The 8,585-nt window shown below is 37.0% G+C and overlaps 1 non-coding gene across 1 annotated transcript; it reads right to left on the reverse strand.

Moving 5' to 3' along the window:
* Positions 1-3,359: 3,359 nt before the first annotated feature.
* Positions 3,360-3,431, reverse strand: TRNAC-GCA (transfer RNA cysteine (anticodon GCA)). Its single transcript has one exon. It is a non-coding gene; the product is annotated as a tRNA-Cys (tRNA).
* Between the last annotated feature and the right edge of the window lie 5,154 nt (positions 3,432-8,585).

Genomic DNA, 8,585 nt, shown 5'->3' on the forward strand with positions numbered 1-8,585 from the left:
CCAAGAGAACACACTGGTCATAGTAAACACCCTCTTCCAACAACACAAGAGAAGACTCTACACATGGACATCACCAGATGGTCAACACCAAAATCAGATTGATTATATTCTTTGCAGCCAAGATGGAGAAGCTCTATATAGTCAGTAAAAACAAGACCAGGAGCTGACTGTGGCTCAGACCATGAACTCCTTATTGCCAAATTCAGACTTAAATTGAAGAAAGTAGGGAAAACCACTAGACCATTCAAGTATGACCTAAATCAAATCCCTTATGATTATACAGTGGAAGTGAGAAATAGATTTAAGGGACTAGATCTGATAGATAGAGTGCCTGATGAACTATGGACTGAGGTTCGTGACATTGTACAAGAGACAGGGGTCAAGACCATCCCCATGGAAAAGACATACAAGAAAGCAAAATGGCTGTCTGGGGACGCCTTACAAATAGCTGTGAAAAGAAGAGAAGTGAAAAGCAAAGGAGAATAGGAAAGATATATACATCTGAACGCAGAGTTCCAAAGAATAGCAAGAGGAGATAAGAAAGACTTCCTCAGCAATCAATGCAAAGAACTGGGGAAAACAATAGAATGGGAAGGACTAGAGATCTCTTCAAGAAAATTAGAGATACCAAGGGAACATTTCATGCAAAGATGGGCTCGATAAAGGACAGAAATGGTATGGACCTAAGAGAAGCAGAAGATATTAAGAAGAGATGGCAAGAATACACAGAAGAACTGTACAAAAAAGATCTTCACAACCATGATAATCACGATGGTGTCATCACTCACCTAGAACCAGAGATCCTGGAATGTGAAGGCAAATGGGCCTTAGAAAGCATCACTACAAACAAAGCTAGTGAAGGTGATGGAATTCCGGTTGAGCTATTTCAAATCTTGAATGATGATGCTGTGAAAGTGCTGCACTCAATATGCCAGCAAATTTGGAAAATTCAGCAGTGGCCACAGGACTGGAAAAAGTCAGTTTTAATTCCAATCCCAAAGAAAGGCAATGCCAAAGAATGCTCAAACTACCAACAATTGCACTCATCTCACACACTAGTAAAGTAATGCTCAAAATTCTCCAAGCCAGGCGTCAGCAATATGTGAACCATGCACTTCCAGATGTTCAAGCTGGTTTTAGAAAAGGCAGAGGAACCAGAGATCAAATGGCCAATATCTGCTGGATCATCAAAAACGCAAGAGAGTTCCAGAAAAACATCTATTTCTGCTTTATTGACTATGCCAAAGCCTTTGACTGTGTGGATCACAATAAACTGTGGGAAATTCTTCAAGAGATGGGAATATCAGACCACCTGACCTGCCTCTTGGGAAATTCGTATGCAGGTCAGGGAGCAACAGTTAGAACTGGACACGAAACAGCAGACTGGTTCCAAATAGGAAAAGGAGTACGTCAAGGCTGTATATTGTCACCCTGCTTATTTAACTTCTATGCAGAGTACATCATGAGAAACGCTGGGCTGGAAGAAGCACAAGCTGGAATCAAGATTGTGGGGAGAAATATCAATAACCTCAGATATGCAGATGACACCACTCTTATGGCAGAAACTGAAGAGGAACCTAAAAGCCTCTTGATGAAAGTGAAAGAGGAGAGTGAAAAAGTTGGCTTAAAGCTCAACATTTAGAAAACTAAGATCATGGCATCTGGTCCCATCACTTCATGGGAAATAGATGGGGAAACAGTGGAAACAGTGTCAAACTTTATTTTGGGGGGCTCCATAATCACTGCAGATGGTGATTGTGGCCATGGAATTAGAAGATGCTAACTCCTTGGAAGGAAAGTTATGACCAACTAGATAGCATATTCAAAAGCAGAGACATTACTTTGCCAACAAGCTCCATCTAGTCAAGGTTGTGATTTTTCCAGTAGTCATGTATGGATGTGAGTTGGACTGTGAAGAAAGCTGAGTGCCAAAGAATTGATGCTTGAACTGTGGTGTTGGAGAAGACTCTTGAGAGTCCCTTGGACTGTGAGGAGATCCAGCCAATCCATTCTAAAGGAGATCAGCCCTGGGATTTTTTTGGAAGGAATCATGCTAAAGCTGAAACTCCAGTACTTTGGCCACTTCATGCGAAGAGTTGACTCACTGGAAAAGACTCTGATGCTGGGAGGGATTAGGTGCAGGAGGAGAAGGGGATGACAGAGGATGAGATGGCTGGGTGGCATCACCGACTCGATGGACGTGAGTTTGAGTGAACTCCGCGAGTTGGTGGGGGACTTGGAGGCCTGGCGTACTGCAATTCATGGAGTTCCCAAGAGTCGGACAGGACTGAGTGACTGAACTGAACTGTATAGTTCATGGATTGGCAAAGAGTTGGACACAACTGAGTGACTTTCACTTTCACTTTTCACTGTCACTGCCGGAATTCTGGCCTGGAGAATTTCATCGACTGTATAATTTTTGGGGTTGCATAGATTCAGACACGACTGAGCCACTTTCACTTAACTTTAGTTCCTTTTGCCACATTCCATTCTTATCTATTGAATGTCACTTGTGTCTTTTCCCCCCCTATATAACAATTAATGTTGTTCTTGTTGTTCAGTCTTTCAGTGAAGTCCAACTCTTTGCCAGCCTTTACCATCTACTGGGTTTTTCTCAACTTCATGTCCATTAAGTCCTGATGCTATCCACCCATCTCATCCTCTGCTGCCCTCTTCTCCTTTTGCCTTCAGTCTTTCAGAGCAACAGGGTCTTTTTCCAGTGACTTGGCTCTTTGCATCAGGTGGCCAAAGTATTGGAGCTTCAGCATCAGTTCTTCCAATGAGTATTCAAGGTTGATTTCCCTTAGGATTGACTGGTTTAATCTTGCTGTCCAATTTTCACTCTTCTCCTTCATCCTCATCTAGAGGCTCTTTAGTTCCTTTTATCTTTTTGGTATTAGAGTGGTATCATCTGCATATCTGAGGTTGTTGATATTTCTCCCGACAACCTTAATTCCAGCTTGTAACTCATCCAGCCTGGCATTTCACATGATCTACTCTGCATATTAGTTAAATAAACAGGGTGATAATATAAAGCTCTGTCACACTCCTTTCCTAACTTGAACCAATCGGTTGTTACATGTACGGTTCTATTATATCTTGACCCAAATATAGGTTGTTCAGAAGACAGATATGATGGTCTGGTATTCCCATCTCTTTAAGAATTTTCCACAGTTCATTGTGACCCACACAATCAAAGACTTTAGCATAGTCAATGAAACAGAAAGTGAAAGTGAAGTCGCTCAGTCGTGTCCGACTCTTTGTGACCCCACGTACAGTAGCCTACCAGGCTCCGCTGTCCATGGGATTTTCCAGGCAAGAATACTGGAGTGGGCTGTCATTTCCTTCTCCAGTGGACCTTCCCAACCCAGGGATCGAACCTGGGTCTCCTGCATTGCAGACAGACGCTTTACCGTCTGAGCCACCAGGGAAGCCCCCAGTGAAACAGAAGTAGACCCCTTTCTGGACTTCCTTTGCTTTACATATGATCCAACAGATATTGGCAATTTGATCTCTGGTTCCTGTGCCTTTTCTAAATCCAGCTTGTACATCTGGAAGTTCTCAATTCAAGCACTGCTGAAGTGTAGCTTGAAGGATTTTGAGCATAACCTTACTAGCATGGGAAGTGAGTGCAATTGTCCAGTAGTTTGAACAATCTTTAGCACTGCCCTTGTTTGGAATTGTGAGGAAAACTGACCTTTTTCAGTCCTATCGCCAGTGCTGGGTTTTCCAATTTGCTGACAAATTGAGTACAGCACTTTAACACCATCATCTTTCAGTATTTTGAACACCTCAGCTGGAATTCCATCACCTCCACTAGCTTTACTGGCAGCAATATTTCCTAAAGCCTGCTTGACTTCACACTCCAGGATTGTCTGACTCTAGGTGAGTGACAATACCATCGTGTTTATCCTGGTCATCAAGACTTTTTTTTTTTTTTTTACAGTTCTTCTGTGTATTCTTGTCACTTCTTCTGAATCTCTTTTGCCTCTTTTAAGTCTTTAATGTTTCTGTTCCTTATTATGCCCATCCTTGCATGAAATATTCCTTTGTTATCTCTAATTTTCTTGAAGAGACCTCTAGTCTTTCCCATTCTATTGCTTTTCTCTATTTCTTTGTGTTGTTCATTAAGAAGGCCTTATCACTTCTTGCTATTCTCTGAAACTCTGCATTCAGTTGGGTATATCTTACCCTTTCTCCCTTGCTTTTGGCTTGTCTTCTTTCCTCAGCTATTTGTAATATCTCCTCAGTCAGCCACTTTGCCTTCTTGCATTTCTTTTTCTTTGGAATGGTTTTGTTCACTGTCTCGTGTACAATGTTATGAACTTCTTTCCATAGTTCTTCAGGCACTATGTCTATGAGATCTGATTCCTTAAAACTATTTGTCACTTTTACTGTATAATAATAAGGAATTTGATTTAGGTTCTAGCTGAATGGCCTCCTGATTTTACTTACTTTCTTTAGTTTAATTTTGCTATATAGAGCTGATGATCTGAGCCACAGTATGCTCCAGGTCTTATTTTTTTTGACTATATAGATCTTCTTCATCTTCAGATGCAAACTGATAGCACTAGCTCCATTATTTAATACTTTGTGACTCTGGGCAAATTATATAGCAGAACACTTAAATTTATATTTATAAAATAGAAATAATATTAGTAATCAACTGATAGTGTTGGCATGAGAATTAAATAATTTTATATATACAATATTTTAGATCAGTTTCAGATATGTAAGTAACATAATAGTCATTATTTTATTATTATTGTTATACAACATATTTAATCATTTCTTGCCTATTTCATATAATATTCCATGAGAATTGGAGATTTTTATTTCCACTGTTTTATCCTAATGCCTTAATCAGATTGTGGTACATAACAGACTGTTGATAAATATCATTTTAATAAATGGTGACTTAACATATTAGAAGGTAGCAAATGAGTTTTTAATTTTCTTCCAGTCAAAATTAATCAGTACTATTCCTGCCCTGAATCATTTCTTAGAATTTTTATTTTTTACACAAAAATTCTCATTAGGTAGACCAATCCTAAAAAGGCAAGGATATTGTTTTATTCATATTTACATTCTTTAGAACACTAACGCTACTCTCTTTGCTTTTGAGTGCTATTTTTAAACTTTATTTTGTATATCTAAATACAAAGAAAACTCTAAATAACTCAGTTCTATCCAGGAGCCATGAAATTATATCTCTCTTCTTATAATGCAATCAAACAAGAAAGCTTTATTTAAGCCACCAAAATATAAATATGTCAATTGCCATACTCTTAGTAGATTTCTAGGGAACCATTCTTATTCAGTATATTCTTGTGAATCATTAAGCGACTTTCTGAGGCGGGATATAACTCTCAAATACACCAATGGCTTCTAATTGATTTGAGTGCTTTTTAAAAAAATAATGAATGTTAGGCTGTTCAGTCTAGGTAGATGAAAGAGACATTGAATGGTTTTCTAATTCAAGAATATCTCTGCTGATGTAGTAATTCAAATCAAATCAAACAATTTCCTCAAACAGAAAATTAATTAATACATAATAATTTCTTTTCTGTAATATTTCCTGTAGTTCATAATTGGATAAAAATAGATATAAATATGGCATTAAAGTTTCCTATAAAAGCAGTGCAAAGCCAGTACTTATACAAAACAAATGATTCACTTAAGAACTAAAACCCCAGTTCCACCTTAACTCTCAAGTTTTTGAGATTTTACTTAAGTCCTTTAGATAGGGCATCATGATTTATTAATTACATACTTTTATTTGCCAAACAGTATTTGGGTTCCCTGTGACTCAGATGGTTATGCAATGTGACTCAGATGGTTATGCAATGCAGGAGCCCCACGTTCAATCCTTGGTTGGAAAGATCCCCTGGAGAAGGGAATGTCAAGCCACTCCAGTATTCTTACCTGGGAAATTCCATGGACAGAAGAGCCTGGCGGGCTACAGTTCATGAGGTCACAAGTCGGATATGACTGAGCACACACACGTTGAAATTATGAAAATGAGGATTAGGGCAAATGGCAAGTTGACAAGTTTAAAACATTGTTCTCTAAGGGATATTGTACTAGACAAACACAGCAGATATTAGACAAACACATACAGATATTAGTACTCTGTTGCTCAGTCACTAAGTTGTGTCTGACTCTTGCGATCCCATGGACTGTAGCTGGCCAGGCTCCTCTGTCCAGTGGTATTTCCCAGCAAGAATACTGCAATCAGTTGCCACTTCCTTCTCTAGGGGATCATCCTGACTCAGGGATCAAACTTGCATCTACTGCATTGGCAGGCGAATTCTTTACCACTAAGCCACCAGGGAAGCTCAAGTACTTATGGATAGTTGCAATAAAAGATATTGAAACTCAAGTAATACCTAACAGGTCATATGAAAATGGCCTTATTTCAGTTATTTAGGAAAGTAATTTGCACTTATATAAATCTTTCATCTTGCACTGTTACAGTTAATTTCAATAAATGAACATTAAAATCAATGTTATACATCACTTTCAATTAAAGGCAGTGGAAACAGTCTTTAATTTTAAGTTTCAATCTAGCAATTAAATATTGTATTTCAATAAATGTTTACAAATTTATTGTAATGTTGACTGTAATGTTGACAAATTTACAAATGTTGACTGTCCAACCATGGAATATATAAACCTATAATCAAACCTGTGAAAGATTAGTTATTTGACATATATTGTAGGTTTATTTGTACATTTGTTTCTCTAGTTAATAATATTTACTGGGGGGGAAAAAAAACATTTTCTCAATGATTCAATTGCTCATATACAGATTTTACTGTGTGAATGGCTTCACTATCAAAATTGCCATTTATTCAGTCTCTATATTTAAAAGAGAACTTTAATTTGCTACCCTATTTTGCTGCTATAAAAAAATCATATTGTTAGTTATAAGCTATTTTTCCAACAAATATTCTGAAAACTGAACGATCTTTATTTAAACACTGTGTGCAGCTGAACCATTATTTTCATTCTGAGGTTTACTTATTTAGTATAACAAGTAATACTTCTCTAAGATGATTAGCAAGTTTTGTAAAAATCAATTCTGCTGAGACTTTATTATTTTTTAATTTTTATTTTTTAGAGAAAGAAGCATTCTAGAATTTTTAAAGGTTACCTTCAATTTGGACTTATTACAAAATATTGGCTATATTCTGTGTCTTACAGTACTTCCTGGAACCTATCTACTCTTAATAGTGTGTACTTCCCATTCCCTCATCCCTGTTTTGACCCTTCCCTCCACTAACCAGTATTTATTTATTATTTTGTTTTTTGTATTTGTGAATCTGCTTCTTTCATGTTTTATTCATCAGTTTGTTGCATTTTTTAGTTTCCACATATAAGCTATATCACACAGTGTTTATCTTTCTCTGTGTGATTTATTTAACTTTATTATTTTGTTTTTTGTATTTGTGAATCTGCTTCTTTCATGTTTTATTCATCAGTTTGTTGCATTTTTTGGTTCCACATATATGCTATATTACACAGTGTTTATCTTTCTCTGTGTGATTTATTTAACTTAGCATAACGCCCTCCAAGTCCATCCATATTGCCAAAGATAACAACATTTTATTCTTTTTTATGATTGAGTAGTATTCTATATGTGTGTGTGTATTTTATATATGTGTGTATATATATACATACATATATACCAGAGCTTCTTTATCCGTTTATCTGTTCACTGACACTTAGGTTGTCTCCATGTCTTGGACATTGTAAATAATGCTGCTATGAGCACTGAGGTGTGTGTATCTTTTCCAATTAATTTTTTTTTAATATATACCAAGAGTGGAATTTCTAGATCATATGGTAATTCTACTTTTAGTTTTTTGAGAAATCTCCATATTGTTTTTCACAGCAGCTGCACCAAATTACATTTCCAACCACAGTATACCAGGGTTGCCTATTCTTTATATGCTCCCCTAATATATATATATATATATATATATACACACACGCATAAACATAAAAGAACACACACACATATATATATGTGTGTGTGTTCTTTTTTTAATGATAAACATTGTGATAAAAGTGAGGTCATATATCATTGTGGTTTTGTGGTTTTGATTTGCATTTTCCTGATGATTAGTGAGGATGGGCAACTTTTCATATGCCTATAAGTGATTTCTTTCCATGGGGATGGTCTTGATCCCTGTCTCCTGTACAATGTCACAAAACTCCATCCATAGTTCATCAGGCACTCTATCTATCAGATCTAGTCCCTTAAATCTATTTCTCACTTCCACTGTATAATCATAAGGGATTTGATTTAGGTCATACCTGAATGATCTAGTGGTTTTCCCTAGTTTCTTCAGTTTAAGTCTGAATTTAGCAATAAGGAGTTCATGATCTGAGCCACAGTCAGCTCATGGTCTTGTTTTTGTTGACTGTATAGAGCTTCTCCATCTTTGGCTGCAAAGAATATAATCAATCTGATTTTGGTGTTGACCATCTGGTGATGTCCATGTGTAGGGTCTTCTCTTGTGTTGTTGGAAGAGGGTGTTTGCTATGACCAGTGCATTTTCTTGGCAAAACTCTATTAG

Source organism: Bos javanicus, chromosome 11, assembly GCF_032452875.1.
Source record: "Bos javanicus breed banteng chromosome 11, ARS-OSU_banteng_1.0, whole genome shotgun sequence".
In the NCBI taxonomy this organism is placed as follows: Eukaryota; Metazoa; Chordata; class Mammalia; order Artiodactyla; family Bovidae; genus Bos; species Bos javanicus.